The 19,186-nt window shown below is 34.9% G+C and overlaps 1 protein-coding gene across 2 annotated transcripts in view; it reads left to right on the forward strand.

The window, feature by feature from the left end:
* Positions 1–298: 298 nt before the first annotated feature.
* Positions 299–19,186, forward strand: part of LOC121728678 — a 173,286-nt gene continuing 154,398 nt past the window's right edge. For both annotated transcript variants that reach the window (XM_042116904.1, XM_042116903.1), the window contains exon 1: positions 299–628. The gene's annotated coding sequence lies outside the window, so the exon portion shown is untranslated. The remainder of the gene's footprint in view (positions 629–19,186) is intronic.

Here is a 19,186-nt window from a genome sequence, read left to right on the forward strand (position 1 = left end):
TTTTTATATATTCATAGTGGTAAAATTCAAAGGATTTTTGTAGATTACTGTTTCCAGATGAAATTAATTTTAAATGACTAAGTGATATTATTAGGTGTTTATTACGTAGGACTTACAAGTATTATTTTATTGCAATATGCTAATTTTATTATTTTGATATTTATTCCCTTTTATATTTTTCATCAAGATGGCAACAAGAACGGAATGAAAGCTAATTTTATCTGCTACGAAACAAACAAAAAAAGGAAAATATATTATGACTGTAAGATAATAATTTGATATTTCTTTACATGTTTGAGATTTTCACACTAATCGAGTGCAGTGTTAAGGTGAAATCGCAATCACACGCTCCCATTTATTCTTTCAACACTTACACTAACGCAAATCAATTAACAAGAGAATTTTCATTTTTTATCCTTAACCTTAATAAAGTCGAATAGTTAGATCGACAGTATCATTTGGAGTCCGCATTCACTGTTTTGGTATTAGTTCTGGTGCGCACACGCACTCCGCGCAGCGCAGGCCTCAGTGCGACCGCAACGCTCGCTCAGTATAAACTTGAAACGAAACGATCGTGAACTGTGACAGTTGAACTCTGTGTTTGTTTGTGTTTGATTTATTCATTTATGTAAGTAGATATTTTTATAATATGATTTATTTTTGCAAAGTTCTCTTTAATTTAGGGATCTATATTTTTTCTAAAATCATTTTTTTTGGGTTTCCATTTCTTTATTTTCTGGAGTCAAAATATGATATGTCGTTATTTATATTGATTTTAAAAATGATTTTAAAAATGAATTGTAGAAAATAATAGTCTATTGAACGTCTAATGTTAATATTTTCGTAGTAAAGTGATATTGCTTTCTCCGGACGGATGTTGTTTTGTTTATTATCTTACTGTGTGAGTGATTTATTTTTCTTCTAAATTTTAGTGTCTTTATTTTATAAAAAATATTTTACTTTAATACCTACCTAACCGCAAATTTAAATTTTATACTTTATTTTAATGTAAATTAATTTCGGAAGTTATTTATATCGGAACTTCCTTCAAAACTTAAGATTTTACTTATAGCTAGTTTTTTCTTTCTTGTCGGAAACATAAGCTTAGAAAATTAATATTATTAAATAGTGAGAGTCTATAAATTTTGGACACTGAGTTCGGTGTCTCTGTAAATATGTTGTAATAGATTGTTGAAAATTGTAAGTGTGGAAACCAATTGCATTGAAATTAGCATACCTGTAACAATCGGTTGGTTATTGATTTTTTGCTTTCATTTCACAACGATACGGTTCGAACGAAATAGGTAACATCGTTGGGTCATAACTCATAGCGTTCAGAGCCCAATTAACACTTTTTCTGCTTTATAATAAAAAATTATCGATAAAAATAATTTTCTACTCTATTTTTCGCTGATATTTTAATGGGTAAAACTTGTAGTTGGTACATAAAATAATATGTGCGTAGAAAAATAATGTATATATTCTGTCTAATATTATCCTAAGGACTGCATCGATAGAATTAAAATCGTACCGTAGGCAGTTAATTATAGGCTGCATTAATTTAACCTGAATATTGGAATAGTGTGAACACAACGAAAATGCTAATTCTTAAAGTGGTACAAATATAAAACCGCAATTCCTCGACATCAAGAAAGACAATTTACGATAAAAAATAACAACATGCGAGTTTTCTCTTGGCCATAATCTAGCGCTTGGAAATCAGAGTTACGAGAGATGCCAACTGTGTGGTGTCCAAGTGTCGATAAAAGACATATTTTTATTGAATTTATACAGAATTGATGATTATTTTACTATTTATGTAGCTAATTATTAAAATAATCATCGATTTAGAACTTAATTTAATTAGGTAGGATATTGGAAAATAAATATTTTTTAAAATCAATTACAACTGATCTATGTTACCTATTAAATGTTATTAGCAACAATAATGTTATTGTTTAATTGTTGCAATATTAAGCAAATAGCAATTGCCTTCGTCGATTATGATTTCTAAACCTTACGCAATTAGTTTTAACTAACAGTTAACAGTTTTTAGGCACAGAGCTCTCTTTAGTAGTATTTTATTAGATGAACGATTTGTGTTAATTTTATATTTTATGTGAATAAAAATTTTGAATTTCAAGAAATAATTGAAGACATTATACATATTTTTATGATGACTTTTCAAGTTTTCGCTTCGGAAGTATTTGAATATCTCCTACCCTTCCTACTTCTGATTAATTTAGCTTAATTATCGAGCACTCAAAAAGATTTTCGTGGCTGTTGAATATTCTAGCGACACAATTGTAGCGATTTGGCTAGTCAATTGCCTGTAAAAATATCAATTACATTAAAAAAAACTTGATATCGATAAAAATAATCACCTCAACGTACAACACTAATAAGCGCGATCATCGCGACCTAGAAAGATAGCATCCACTCTCACCGCGCTGCGCCTCACTGTCTGTGGGATAAATTATATTGAGTAATACATTGTGGTCACAGTTCAAACACATCATTAACTTCAGAAACATTTTATTAGACGCTAATTCGTATAGTCAGGGTTTCCTTAGAACATTTTTTTTTTATTACTATCAAGCAAATTTTTTGTGAGTATCTTCATTTTGATAAGACGAATAACATTTTTATCTGCGAAAAATCTTGAAAGTGGTAGCTAACAGAGACAGAAAGGATTTCATAATTTGATTTGATTGTCCTAAAATATTATGGATTGTTCTATTTGTAGGACAATGTTACTCTTAAATCATATAACTATTAACCTATCGATATACAAAAATACGTGGGAGAGCCATGCTTCAGCACGAATGGGCCGGCTCGACCGGATAAATACCACGTTCTCACAGAAAACCGGCGTGAAACAGCGCTTGCGCTGTGTTTCGCCGAGTGAGTGAGTTTACCGGAGGCCCAATTCCCTTACCCCTACCCTATTCCCTTCCCTACCCTCAACTATTCCCTTCCCTTCCCTTCCCTACCCTCCCCTATTACCCTATTCCCTCTTAAAAGGCCGGCAACGCACTTGCAGCTCTTCTTGATGCTGCAAGTGTCCATGGGCGACGGAAGTTGCTTTCCATCAGATGACCCGTTTGCTCGTTTGCCCCCTTATTTCATAAAAAAAAAAAAAAGCTGGTTAGGGTTCCGTTTTAGGTTCCCGTAGTCAACCAAGTTTTGTTGATTTTTATATTGAATATCTAGCATTGTATGTCGTCTGTACGTAGTGAGGATCTGTTTGTTAGTATCGAGGTTAGATTGTTAAAAATTATAACAATATGTTCTGTTTGAGATAATACCCTTTTATTAAAAAAGTTTACGAGATTACTTTTTTTAAGACACATAAATTTGTAGTTGCACAATGCACATGTCGTGTACTATAATATAATGTAGGTTCTCTATATAATGTTATATGTTATATAATGTAGGTTTTGCGTAGATGTCTTGGTCTATAAATTATCATATTGTATCACCTGTCTCAGAATCAACAAGATTAATTAATAAATTACAATATTTATGGTAAAATCTTACGAGGATCTTAATTGTAAAATGATTTATTATGAAAATTGACCAATATGGAAGTTTAGACATAAATAATTATGATGTCAAGTACAAATGTACGTAGAATGTAAGGCATTTCAATTAATGTAACACGGGCAATTAAATGTTTTTGCGAATCATAATTAAGTATATTTAAATACTTTTGAGAATGTTCATGATATGCCTATTTAGGTTTAATTAAGATTTAAGGACAACATAACAATTGTGTGCTTCCTTGGTTGTCATAACCCAGCCGTTCAGGCAACAAAGACAACTTACACTACATAAAAGACAAGATTACGATTCATAAATATGTGCAGGCACCTTCACTAAGTGGCAAAACGCTTCACTAAGTGAAATGTTATATAGCTTTTGAAGACTGAAATTAAATTGTATTTTTTTTATAATACAAGATCGTTAAGACCTTTGTTATAATTTAAGCGTCTTTATTTACACCCGATAACCGACACACGTATGAAACTACTCAACGTTGCTTGCACTCTTAGTAGGTTACTATAGAAATTATCCCATCAAAATCAAACATCCTGTAAAAAAACCAAGTCTCGCAACTCAGTTTTTATACTGTAAAAATTTATGAGATCCATGCAATACCAAGTCGGTTAATTTATTTAGTCCCTACCTAGGGGACCTTCTGTCTCAAGTTATTACGTAAGTTATTATTATCATATCAATATTAAAAATCTTTTACTGGGATGATTATACACAAATGATTCCATTAATTGTTTTTTTATGAAATAAGGGGACAAACGAGCAAATGGGTGCATTGCCGGCCTTTTAAGAGGGAATAGGGTAATAGGGGAGGGTAGGGAAGGGAATAGGGTAGGGGATTGGGCCTCCGGTAAACTCACTCACTCGGCGAAACACAGCGCAAGCGCTGTTTCACGCCGGTTTTCTGTGCGCCTGTGGTATTTCTCCGGTCGAACCGGCCCATTCGTGCCGAAGCATGGCTCTCCCACGTCAGTTTTATCCAATTGATCGTGCATTCATCCAACAAAAGAAATTACCTCACGAATTGTCACTGAGGACGATCGGTCACAAGATGCGCGGACCGCGGTGATGTGAAAGTAAGTTACACATTCATGGCACGCGAGCCGCGCCGAGGCCGCTCGGGCCTCGGCGCGGCTCGCGTGTATGGAGCTGGAGTAACGGTACTGTGACGCAACGGCACACAACCTGTACGGCGAAAGCGAATATAATTATTGGCTTATAACGTTATAACTGATTTACGTGGGAGAGCCATGCTTCGGCACGAATGGGCCGGCTCGACCGGAGGAATACCACGTTCTCACAGAAAACAGAAGAGAGTGAGTGAGTTTACCGGAGGCCCAATCCCCTACCCTATTCCCTCTTAAAAGGCCGGCAACGCACCTGCAGCTCTTCTGATGCTGCGAGTGTCCATGGGCGACAGAAGTTGCTTTCCATCAGGTGACCCGTTTGCTCGTTTGCCCCCTTATTTCATTTAAAAAAATGTAGTAGTAACAAGATGACCTATGAAATTTAGAAGTTAAGTGATACCACAGAGTACTATAATACTGGCGTAAGTGATAAGTGAGTTAAGTGATACGAAGTTCGTGAAGTTCAATTCACGAACTTCGTATCACTTAACTCATAACTCATAACCTTCACTGGACTTCCACAAATATTTCCAAACTAAAATTAGCAAAATCGGTTCAGCCGTTCGTAAGTTTTAGCGAAATTAAACAAAATGGAAATTTTATTTTTATTTGTATATTATAGATAGATAATACTATTTTAACAAGTTCTATAATATAAAAAAACTACTTCCTATTTAAAATTCCATATCTCAAAAACTACCGAAGATGTTTTGACGAAACTTGCAGTATTCCCTAAGTTGAACAATACCTAGTACAACAAAGAAAGAATTATTATTAAATCGGTCCTGTAGTGTCGGAGATATATGATATAATATAATTTATGATCTAAGTGTTACTAAGTGTTACTAAAGGTACAGCTCTAATGTTCTTGCCGAAAGATTACAAATAAAAAACTTTTTCGTATACGTGATTTCGTGATTCTGTACTAAGTTATCAAATCTTATAATCAAATCAAATTAAATTATTTTTATTTCGGGCATCAGAGGCTCATATAACAAATACCTTAAAACTAACATACATAATATTTTTATTTATATATTTACTTATGAACTTACACTGTCACTTGTTGCCGGCGACATGACTCGCTTCGTTCCGGAGTCTCCCCCGAAACCTCCGGTAAACCACATCCATCGGCCAGAACTCCGGCGGCGCCTTGAAAGTCGACAGAAGATTCATCGGTACTCTCACCACAAAGGAGAGATGACATAATAATTATTGTTATGTAATCCAGGGTTCCGACTCAATACGCCTAATTTTACAGGACCTAACTAATAAAACTTTGCACCTCAATCTAGACATGCAGAAAGCCACTTCATTATCTTCTATAATTAAAAAATATTTTTCGTATTTTCTGCAATTAATTTATAGGAACAAGGTAAAACTCTAGTATGACTAAAATGACTCTTACAAAATATTAGCATAAAATATTTATTAGGCAAAGGATGTTTCTTATAATGTCAGGTTCACCTTTGTCCTATATTCTTAGTACTATGATATTTTAGGAGACGCACTTCCTGCCAATTATACTAGTGCTATTAATTTCAACAGGTGAATCATAGGATACCCAACAAGGTGGTTTTTTACTTGCCTCTTTTTTACAATAGGTAGGTATTTGTTTTAATATATTTTTTTGAAGCGGATAACTCATAAAAACCTCAGGTAGTTTTAGGTATCGGCTTTCTAGATTCAAATTCTGCAATCGGCTTTAGCGCTAACATTTTAAAGACCATTTACAATTTAAAGGATGAAATGTAACATGCAAATAATTGTCTCTTCCCTTCGGAAGGGGGAACAAGAGGTCCCGTATAAGGGGCCTATAATAAAAAATAATAAAAAAAACATTTTAAAGACCAGCACGTAAATCCCATTCTTTTAGTTAGGTCAATAGTGCTTATACCAGCATGTAAATCCTATCCTTTCAGGATTCAACAGGCTTTCCTATAAAGAAAAATCGACCTTCGTTATTATTTTCGCAATTCTGTGCCTATACTCGGTATGATACCAACTTGTGTATAATTATAATGTAAAAAAGTTGTAAATACAGGTATTTTGTATCTACGCAACACATATTATTTTGTAGAGCATTCTTTCGTGAATTATAGCATCCACACTCATTTTAGTTATATAAAAATTCCTTTTTTGGTCTAAACGATTTATAACATTTATTTATCAATTAAAATGGACAGTTAGTGCTTAAGTTATGTGATCCCGCATCTTTACGAGCGTCATGTGGTTTTAATACGAAATAAATAAGATTACCTTTGGAAAAGGTTTTGTGTAGAGTTTTTATGGAATTCTAGAGTGTTCATAGTTGAATATCTACAATATTTTTATCGTCAGAAATATAGCTATTTGAGAAATTAGGAAGAAATTGATATCTGTGATTTGTTTTAAATGATGCCAACATGAAAATCGGTTTATAGTTTTGGGGATTTAATAAAAGAAAACATTTTTTTCTGTTTCTTTATATGAATTACTGCGCCAGTCTGGATTATTGGAAATTCTGTGTTAGGAATTAAGGCTAAGTGCAGAAACGGCGTTTTGGCGCGTAATCTACGAGTTACATGTTTGTCAGTCTAGTTACGCATGAGTAGAATACCTAATTTAATGCGCAACATAAGTACCTGAAATGCGTAAGCATTATGCATAGTATGAATAGGATTCAAATATGTATCATTAAACTATTGAAACTCATTTTCTCCAGTCGAGTTATTTTCAGGTAAAAACTAAATTAAAACTCCCATTACGCCAATGAATATTTTTTTCTTCCACGTCGATGAAAGTTCTCGAAACAATTTAAAGAAAGTTAAAGAAACAAATAGAAGTGCTCATTCACGCGTGGAACGATCTCAGGAGTTACCTCAACTTACCAAAGATTCGGAAATCTTCTTGTGTGCATTATATGCCGAAGGCATTTTTTAAGGTTCCTTATCCGAAAGGTAAAAAGTAAAAAAGCCATTGTGTTTTCACCAGGGCATTGCGGCAGTTCAACACCGAAATTGGCATTTTTGCTAATAAGCTTACAAGTGCCGCATTGCTGATGTATGATCGACCCTTACTTAATGCTCACTGGACACACGTCGTCGTATTCATTCGTGATCTGACACTACATAATATATTATGTAACACGAAGGACTAATAAGCTTTTTATTTAAACTGCCAAAATGTCAGACATAGTTTTCAGTGGTACATAACTACTGAATGCTCATTATAGAGTAACATAGTAGGCACACTACAAATATTACTCTCGTCACTTCTATCCTGAACCCCTCACGCGCGATACCTACTCGAACTTGGCAGTATTTCGTAATGGAGGACCTGGTGTCATTGTACTCGCGAAGTTCACCGCTCTGCCGCAGGAATGTCCCGAATACTACAAAGCAAAGACCTCAATGGCGAAACTTGAGCCATCCCAAGATGGATGGATCTTTTGTGATATTCTTTGTCGCGAAAATCGAAAATGTAGCGCCAAGTTTTGCCAGCAATAAGTATATTTGTATCCATGAGAGTGGATTTTTTTAATATTTTGTTTGTATCCTTTGGTAAGGTATTAGTGATATTGATGATATTGTATTTTAGTTTCTCATGTACATAAATTGATGATGTTATTTTCAACAAAAAGGTACTTTGAAAAATGATTGTAATTATTATTATAAATGGGTAATCAGAACTATAGTGTCTAGACTGTAGGTCACCTACAGGATTTCTGACGTCATGTACCTTTGATGTTTACTAAATTGTAAATTTAAATGTTTTACCTACAGAGTACGGACTTGTGTGTCCGTAGATAGAACATTTAAAGTGAGGACATACTATTTTAATATACGTTATAATATCTTTTTAACAGCACGAGCCAGTGATCCTAGCATTGAAAATATTTCGTTCGGTTTTATTTTTTTCGCAAACGCTTCTCATACTAGATAAAATAATTCGTGAAAACTACCATAAAATAAAATGAAGTATAAAATTGTGTCATCATTACCTTTATAAGGTCGGGTGCGGACGGGTGCCAATTAAGTTCGCATCTCATTTAAACTGACACGGACAGGGATTTTGAGCGTCAACCTTTAATGATATCATGCTTAAAAATATATAAATCATTTTTAAATCCCCGTAACAGCCACACCAATTTAATCCTGTGCGCGTGTAAAGTACATATAAATTAATTACAGCTATACAGGTTAGGTATAAAATGGAGTACCTATATCATATGCCAGACTTAATCCTTTACGTGGAGTTCTGATGTATCAACGGCATTAATTACAGGGCGTAGCAAAAGTAAGTGATAATACTTTAGGGTTTGTAAGTGTTCCTTATATTGGTTTTCCTGTGAGAGCAGCAGCACTGAAAGAGCATTTTTTTAACTTTACTAAATTTCAGGTAAATCGGTTCAGCGGTTTAGGCGTAAAGAGGTAACAGACAGACAGAAAGACGTACAGACAGAATGACACACATTCGCATTTATAATATTAGTATAGTTATTTGTACAAAGCCACAGGCGGCAAGTAAGTAATTAAGTGTAAATAAACCTTGTCCTTAGTGTGAAGCCTGGTATTATAAGGCAATAATTATACACGTAAGGTAAAGGCAGTATTGAATACGGAGTTAGAGATGGAACCGGGCTCCATAAGTCGGTCAAGTTGCCGTATCTTTTTTTTTCAATTCGTATCCACACAGAGTAATTATTCATTAGTCACTAACTCATAAAGCATCAGTTATTTTTTAAATTCTAGATTCTAGAAGAGTTGTAAGTGCGTTGTGATTAAATTTTAATCAAACGATACCTTTAATTATTATAAAATTAGAGGTATGGTTTTGCAAAATGCATCAGCTACTCTCCGTCACTTTGTATATACGCGAACGACGTTCCCTAGCCCTTGGTTCCGTACCCAAAGGGTAAAAACGGGACCCTATAATTACTGAGACTTCGATGTCTGCCTGTCTCTAGGATGTATCTCAAAAACCGCCATAGCTATACTTCTGAAATTTTCACAGATTTTGTATTTCTGTTGCCGCGATAACAAAAAGTACTAAAAACAAATAAAATTAATATTAAAGGGGGGCTTCCATACAATAAACATGATTTTTACGCCTTTTTTGCTCGTAATCAACAATTATATAGATTAATGCGCGTTTCGATTGTTTTGTTTGTTTTCCTCAATAAAACCACCAAAATCCTTTCCCGGATCTAAAAGTGTATTAATTAATAAGTAATATAATATAATAAAAGCTATTACGAATGATACTTTTATAGAAAAACATTTTTTTTAATTATATAATGCCCTGGTGGCTGATTTTTATTCGAGGTATTTATGTTATAATATCACCTTACGTCTACACACTTATGTTCTACTTATATTTTCTGTTTTGTTGTTATTATTTACTCCATTTATTATTTTCACACAGTACCTATAGCAAGAATTCTCCCCTATTTTTCTTATCTTTTACAATTTCCTTTTAAATACTATTAACATTTATTTCTAATACTATTTTCATCTCCAGATTAGAAAAACATTTAGGGCCTGTTTCACCACTTCCTGATAAGTCTTTCCACCATTTAACTTGACAGATCAAGTATGGAGAATATCTATCAAAAAAGTTGTGAATATTAGGCACTTTATCAGAAAGTGGTGAAACAGGCCCTTATAAAATTTAATGTTAACTACAAGTATGTTAGCGTAAATACTGCCTTGCGATGTTGTGTTTACATATCCTCGAAGCATTCCTATAAATAATTTCAAATGAACATAAAACAAACAGGTTTTACCTAAGAAGGAGTTACTTAGCTCGAATGTGTGTCAATATCAAGGAGGTCAGAACATGGCGATAGAAAATAAAAGTGGTAGTGAAAGTCCACCTGTGTCAGTAACACATAATAGCAAAATTATGTTAAATATCCCATTATCATGCATTATTTTTGTACATCATAATATCTTATTGTCATGTTTAAGTGTTGCTTGATACTTTAGAATTTATCTTAAATATAAAATCCTCGTGTCACAATGTTAGTTACCGTACTCCTCCGAAACGGCTTTACTGATTTTAACCAAATTTTATATGCATATTCAGTGGGTCTGCCGTCTGAGAATCGGCTACTGGGTACTTTTTATATTAATGAGTGCATTTGTTGAAAAAATTATAGTAATAGTTTGTGCAACAGGATAGCGATTTACCATGGTGCCATACTTATTTAGTCACTTCAATAAAATAATTATATGGGCGAAATACTTTATATGGCAAAACAATATTTTCCGGGACAGCTAGTTAATTTTAATATCATTATTAATTAATTTTAATAATATATAATTAAAATTAACTAGCTGTCCCGACAAACATTGTTTTGCCATATAAAGTATTTCGCCCACATAATTATTTTCCGGGTCATAGATGTAGTTTGTTAATATTATTATTATAACTGCTATATCTATGACCCGGTGTACTTCGTATCATTTTCCTCCTAATATGGACCTTAGCTTTGACAACAAAAATTTTAAGACCTAGGTAAATTTGGTATTGGTTCAGCCCTTCTCAAGATTTAGGCACTTACAAAAAAATAATATATTTTTTATGGATTATGAAACCTTGCACGAAGCTTACATTTTTAGGCATTCAAATGTGTTTATTAGGTAAATTTAATCCAAATTTCTAAATAAGGTCCTGAATCCTTAACAATGTAAGCCAAACAATTACAAAGATTTCCTATTCAATGAACCAATATCAAAAAAAATCTTGTTAAGACGAATTATTCCTTTATATTATAATATTATATATTAATTTACTATCAACACAGAGGAGAGAAAGTAAAAACTGGTAGTATATAGATGCATGAATACATATAATTCATAAGTTTTTAGGTGCAAATTAAGCTTGTTCTCAACAATTTATAATTCGGTAGGTGATATAAAAAACTTAACGGTTAACGAAAGCTATTATAGTATTTTCTGTACAATTTAAAATCAAAAACAAGCAACAAAAATTACATAACAATACAGTGTTCCCAACATTGTATTTTATGGATGAATTTAGTACTAAAAGCGTACGATCACAACAGGCCCGACTTGCAATTTTATTTAACTTGGCTAATACAAAATAAGTTTACTCGGCTTTAAAGTTTTCAAACGATCCGAAGTTGGGAATACAAAATAATGCACTCCGACCAGTCGATACTATAAGTTCTCGACTTAATCTTGGCCGGGATTACCGAAGTAGTCTATACAGTCCATTCCATTACTTAGTTTCGCCCGTGTGCAATTTTATTTTAGATGACCTGGGACTACCGACTACCAGGTCTTGAACAAAATGAACATGACGTAATTTAGTTCTAATGTTAGAATACCAGGATTTAGCAAAACTTGATTGTGGTGTTTGATTCTTTTCTTGCATCATTTTGATCGCATTAACTAAAAATAAATGATTGCGTTTAGCAAGTATTAAAATAGCTCACTCCGATAGAGGCGCAGGCTCACAAGGATTTTGGCGTGTAGATGAGAATATTGTTATGCAGTGTATAGCTCACTCGATTGGCTTACATGGCTACAAGGATTTTAGCGTGTAGATGACAATAATAATTATTATTATTATGCAGTGTCAGCTGACACCAAAGACAAGGCATAATAATAACAGCTTTTTGTTCAATGACACATACAAAAACTTACTATTATTCTATCACACGAAAAATAACATAAATTGCAATATTATAGCATTGATAAAGCATCAAGCAGTTGCCTGTGTCACTTTTCAAGTTGGCGAAACATCCTTCATGTAGGATTGTGTTTTTACCAGATGACTCACTGCGTATTCAACGCGCATACAGCGAGCACATGCAGTGTAATTTCACAGTTTATAATGCACCACATAACTGGAAGAATTTAGAGCGATGTGCGCCGACCAGGCGTGACGACCATGTTGCTGCAGTGTTCACTAATTTCATAGGCCTCTAAATTCTGTGTAATTATGCAGTATATTAATTAAGCTTACATTAATTTAGGGGAAGCAACCTTATTTAATGTACAATCGCTTTTAAGCAACATCTGCAATAATTATCTCCTATTGTGTATGAGGATTTTTGCGAATATAAAACGATATTGCTAAGCTCCTGGCAATACGCATTTTTATTATTTTTTGTTTCTTCTTATCTTTAAACTCCGGGCGAATCTTGTTCCTCTAATTCTGAATAATATGCTGTAGAATATAATATTTTCTCTCAATGATAGAAATGTAAACACTAAAATACTATCTAAAATATACAGATATATTATATATACAAACTTTAAATATAAAACTATAAAAAGAAAAACTTGCCCAAGTCGTCTCCATTAAAATTTTAAATTCTCTCAATTAAAATTTTTTATGGAATTTATTACTTACTTAAATAAATTTATATTTATTTAATAAAAAGCTGTTGGATACCTGAGGATTATTTCGTAGCAAAATTGCTTGGTCAATATAAAGTACAATCTTCTAATATTAGTCATTTTGCCACTTTGTCAGTCCAATAACTTTTGCCTACTTCTCTTTTGATTGAGTTTTTATTGAGACTGTGGTAAAATGATATTTCCTCTCTCAGCTAGGCGTTCAGATATCTTTATACAATCCAAGTTACCATTTTAAAGCCAATTTATTATGTTCTCGTGAATATTCTAAGTTATTTCACGCCTTAACCTTTATATCAAGATGTAGTTGTAGAGAAGTTGAACTAAAACGGGTTTCTTGATTGCAATTAGACCATTTAAACCGGATAGTAATTATTTGTATCTAATTTCAATTTCTTTCAATCGCCTTACATAAAATAGCGATTCTTGTTTGTGAACCAACCCATTTTTCTATTTAATTCACTTAGTAAAGTAACTGTAACTACTAACTATATAATAATTAAAAAGGTAAACAAAAACTTAATATATTTTAGAAATCTCACAGTTTAAAACTTTGGTAAGCACCAAAACATATGATATATTATGAACTTATACGTGGGAGAGCCATGCTTCGGCACGAATGGGCCGGCTCGACCGGAGAAATACCACGTTCTCACAGAAAACCGGCGTGGAACAGCGCTTGCGCTGTGTTTCGCCGAGTGAGTGAGTTTACCGGAGGCCCAATTCCCTTCCCTATCCACCCCTATTCCCTTCCCTTCTCATCCCTACCCTCCCATATTACCCTATTCCCTCTTAAAAGGCCGGCAACGCACCTGCAGCTCTTCTGATGCTGCGAGTGTCCATGGGCGACGGAAGTTGCTTTCCATCAGGTGACCCGTTTGCTCGTTTGCCCCCTTCTTTCATAAAAAAAAAAAAAAGATCAACAAAACATAGATATGGTACAATATCATACTTGTGAGTTGTGACAAATAAAATTACTTGAAACGCTACTAAATTATTTATTCAAAGTTATAAATATTTGTTACTATTTATTATTACCACGACTGTATAGACGTTCCTTGCGACTTCACGAATCACGGGGAAACTACTACTACATTTTTCCGTGGTCTACTCTATATTATATTCTGTGACAATATAACATAAAGTTACAGTAGGTCTTTAGATTATCTAATCATAAGACCAACGTTTAAACCAACTGGTTTATTTTTTTTTTTACTTTTAATAATAATATCTATGGACGCTTCACACCACGCCAGTCTGGCCCCGTGCTAAGTACCTGAAGGACTTCTGTTACAGGTACCAGAAAACTGAAATATTTATAATACTTTTATACTGTATAAATATTTAAGATTTTTATTATATCATACACATATTTAATACACATCCAGACCCGGGAACATTGAAAACTTTTTGTTCCGTCGGCGGGATTCGAACCCGCGACCCCCGGCTTGAGCTGCCACACACTCAACTAATTGAGCCACAGAGGTCGTTTATTATATTAGAATGGATGTAAATGTATCATTTTACGTAAATCTTGTCACATATTGTGATTTGTTAGCGCTATGAGACTCCGAGAAGTTCCGGCCGACAACTTTCCAATGAAAGCGACAACATTTTGCCTTAGACAATTATGTCGGAGCATACGTTTTAACGGTCCACTCTGCAATTTAAAACAAAGCAATTGAAACAAGTGAAAATATAATTTGAATTCATTAAAAATATTTTTGCTGTTTTGCTGTTTGTACGATAATTACGTAATCATAACATAATATCGTACAAAAAATATGTAAGTCTACAATGGTGTTTTGGCTCGTGGCATTGTCATGGGTCAATCATGGGGCGTGGAAGCATTTGTAGACCAAAATGACGCCAGCATTTCATTACTTGCAAATGCCTCCGTGGTCTAGTGGTATAGAGCGCGGCTCTTAACTCGGAGGTCGTGGGTTCGATTCCCGCGTTGGAAACATGCTATTTCCAAATTTGGTTAGGACAATGCAGGCTGATCACCTGATTTTCTGACAAGTAAGATGATCCATGCGTCGGATGGGCATGTAAAAAAGTCGGTCCTGCGCCTGATCTCTCGCCGGTCGTGTCGGTCTTCCGTCCCACTGGGTTATGAGAGTAAAGGAATAGAGAGTGCTCTTGTGTACTGCGCACACACTTGGGCACTATAAAATTACTCCTGCGTAGCTGGCCTGGTTTCAATGAAACCGGCCACGGTCACCGAAACCGGTGTGGGAGCCATTATTATTATTACTTGCAAATGCATAATGTATATACAGAATATCATCGACTTATGTCAATACCAGCACTCTCTCGCCATAATTTGCATGTAATGACGAAAAAATCTGATTTTATCATTGACCAATTATTGTAAACTGATTATGTAAGTTAAGTCGTCGTTGTATAACTCTAGCTGGTTAGGTTTAAAAATCTAAGATATTTTGATGTTGTCAGAAAAATTGTGAATGATTACGAGAATATATCGGTTTGCATCAAGACGTGGTTTTTATCTTTAGTTTTATAATCAACTAGTTTCCAGTTAAACAGTCGTACTAATAGGATTCATTTTTAAGCATGAATTTATTCTTAAGTTTTAATTTTCTTTTATCTTAAATATATGGAGAATCTTTGTTTCAGCTGTATTTACCTGTAATAGACTATTGCGTTAGATCTCATCATAACTGTAGTAGATTTTAATATATGAATGTTGCCGCAATGTGTTGTTGGCTTATCTTTAATAAATAAATAAAATTTTGACCACGTGCAATAGTCCAGTACAGTTTGTATAACGTTTTCCCAAGGTTGATCCTTGGGCGGTGTCATGGCCTTGGTTCATTAAATCCTTAACAGATTGGTCACGGTATAAATTGAATTGAATAAACAAGTGACGCGATCCGTTTTAATGAAATCCTCAACAGATTGTAGACAAACTTTTAATTAGTTAAAAGACAATCAAATATGTAAAACATAGCTTATTGACGATGACTAATGATTTTACTAGATGACGCCCGCAATTCCGTTGCACCAAAATTAGTAATTAGTATATCGCGCGAGAACATTTTTGTCTGTCTGTCTGTGTGTCTGTTACCTCTTCACGCCCAAACTGCTGAAGCGATTTTGCTGAAAGTCATGGAAAAACTTTGAGTCCCGGGAAAGGACATGGCATACTTTTATCCCGGAAAAATGTACGGTTCCCGCGCGGTAACGATTAGCACAACGGAGTTGCAGGCGTCGTCTAGTAGAATATAAATTACTAGATGACGCCCGCAACTCCGTTGCGCCAAAATTAGTTAGTCGCGTGGGAACCGTACCTTTTTTCGGGTTAAAAATTACCCTATGTCCTTTCTCGGGACTCGAAGTATCTCCATACAAAATTTTAGCAAAATCGGTTCAGAGGTTTCAGCGTGAAGAGGTGACAGACAGACACACTTTCGCATTTATAATATTAGTAAAGTATGAAAGTATGGATGACTAATGATTTTATTATATTCGAATAATTAAACAAATAATACAATGTTCTTGTATATTGTTTTCATTATTATAGCAAAGCTTAACATAAATATAATCATATTATTCCTTCATTGACAAAACAATACTAAACGTGTAAGATTAAACAGACGATCATAGGAATAAAACGTAAGTTGAATCTATACATATATTTTGAATACAAAAGTGTGTCTATCTGTTTGTCTGTTACCACTTAACACTTAAACCGCTGAACCAAATTTCATGAAATTTGATATGCAGACACTTTGAGCCCCAAGAAAACACAAGGGATAGTTTTTATTCTGGAAAAATGTACGGTTTTCGCGGGATAAACAAATATTTGAGGTGACGGAGTTGCGGGCATCAACTTAAGCCTTTTCTTTTAAGATATTGAGGCTAGAGCATGCCTACACTTCTTTCATTTCGACGACCTCTGTGGCTCAGTTGGTGGGCTGTTGATAGTTCAAGCCAGGGGTCGCGGGTTTGAATCCCGCCGACGGAATAAAAGTTTTCTAAGTTCCTGGGTCATGGATGTGTATTAAATATTTGTGTATCATATAATAAAAATCTTAAATATATGTATAGTATAAAAGTATTAAATATATTTCCGTCGTCTGGTACCCGTAACACAAGTCCTTCAGGTACTTACCACGGGGCCAGACTGACGTGGTGTGAAGCGTCCTTTATAACAAAAAAACATAACTACATTTACAGTAGTACCTACTATCAGAGAAGTTTATTCATAGGCAGATAGCGGATTTGGTCGCGTTATGCCAAACCCAGCCTCAGATCACGACTCACATTGAATTCACACAAAACCTGACCAAATGACGTGGGTCCGTCATCTGCCCATGAATGAATTTCTTAGATGGTACGATAAAATCACTCGACTAAATTTGAAATGTCATAACTTGGACCACAACTGAGCAATTGTGAAGTACATAAAACAAACGTATAATATATTTGAAACTGCTACTTTTATGGACGTCTTAAAGAAGGTATTGTACGTCGTTCAGTTGAAAGTCTGCGACGGAATGGCTACTGACCGCCAACCCAATCGCTTCGCAATTAAAGACGTGAGAAGTTGGTAACTAACAATTTGAAAAAACTGTCGTTTTTCTACTTAACCCATCAAACCCCATAAGCTCACCGATGAGCGAGACACAATAGAATAACAATAGATTTCCAAGAATCCACAATCGAAGGATTAAATGGAGGCTTCAGGACCGGGAGAATGATTTGAAATCAAGAAAATGTGGATTCTATGTATAGCTTGATAATGATGTAGGTAAGTTTAAAGTTATAACTTATAAGGTTAGTTCAAAATTCAAATTATTAAGGAAAAAAAATAGTAATTATTGCTTTTATGTTGAAAAATGTTAGTTACCCCTTTCATCCACTCGTTGTTTCAATTATAAACGACTGTGGTGAGTCCAAACGACAGAATAACTACTTGTTCAAACATAAAAGTTGCTAGCTTGTATTATAATATAAATATATACAGTAGCGTTGCCAGCGGTATCTTTAAAATCATGCCCTAAACCAGCCTTTCCCGAAGTGGGTATCCGATAACACCCCCTTGTGGGCGCTGAAGGTAAATGGGGTGTGGGACCCATAAAAAAAGGGGGCGTTGTGTAGAGGCTTGGGAGGTGATTTAATTCATCTGGATTCATTTTAAATTGACATTTAAATTGACAAACGACCAAACGGGCCACCTGATGGATAGCAACTAACCTCGCCCATGGACACTCGCAACATTAGAAATGCTGCACCGACCTTTTAAGAGGGAATAAGCTCTCTTCTTGAAGGTTCGCAGGTCATATTGGTCCGGAAATACTGCTGGTGACAGTTCGTTCCAGAGTTATACAGTGAACGGCAGAAAGTTGTTCGCCTGATTCGAGTGATCTATACTCCAGTATGAAGATAGTCTACTGTTATTTATTTACATTGCGCTTATGTGCTCCAACTTAATGTTTAACGTAGCAAAGCTTTTAGTTGTGTGTTAATTTTGCTCGTCTGTTTGAGTTTCTATCGAGGTCCACGTTTTTGCCCGTATATTGTTTCGCCACAACTATTGTCAAATGGCTTTGTGGAAAAAGGTCAGAGCATTAATCCAAGTTACCTTCGCTAATCAAAAGTTCTAAAATAAAAAGCTATACCTTTGCGCAGCGCAGACGACAGACTATCCGTGACGCACTTTTTAGTCTGTGAAATAGAACCTATGCAATTATATGCTAACACCTCCGTGGTCTTGTGGTATAGAGCGCGGCTCTTGACTCGGAGGTCGTGGGTTTGATTCCCGCGTTGGAAACATGTTATTTCCAAGTATGGTTAGGACAATGCAGGCTGATCACCTGATTGTCTGACAAGTAAGATGATCGATGCGTCGGATGGGCATGTAAAAAGTCGGTCCTGAGCCTGATCTCTCGCCAGTCGTGTCGGTCGTCCGTCCCACTGGGTTATGAGAGTAAAGGAATAGAAAGTGCTCTTGTGTACTGCGCACACACTTGGGCACTATAAAATTACTCCTGCGTAGCTGGCCTGGTTTCATTGAAACCGGCAACCGTCACCGAAACCGGTGTGGGAGCTATTATAATTATATGCAGTAACGCAAACGTCTGCGCTGTGCGTCATGTGCGT

The sequence above is a fragment of the Aricia agestis genome, chromosome 7 (assembly GCF_905147365.1).
Source record: "Aricia agestis chromosome 7, ilAriAges1.1, whole genome shotgun sequence".
Classification (NCBI taxonomy): Eukaryota; Metazoa; Arthropoda; class Insecta; order Lepidoptera; family Lycaenidae; genus Aricia; species Aricia agestis.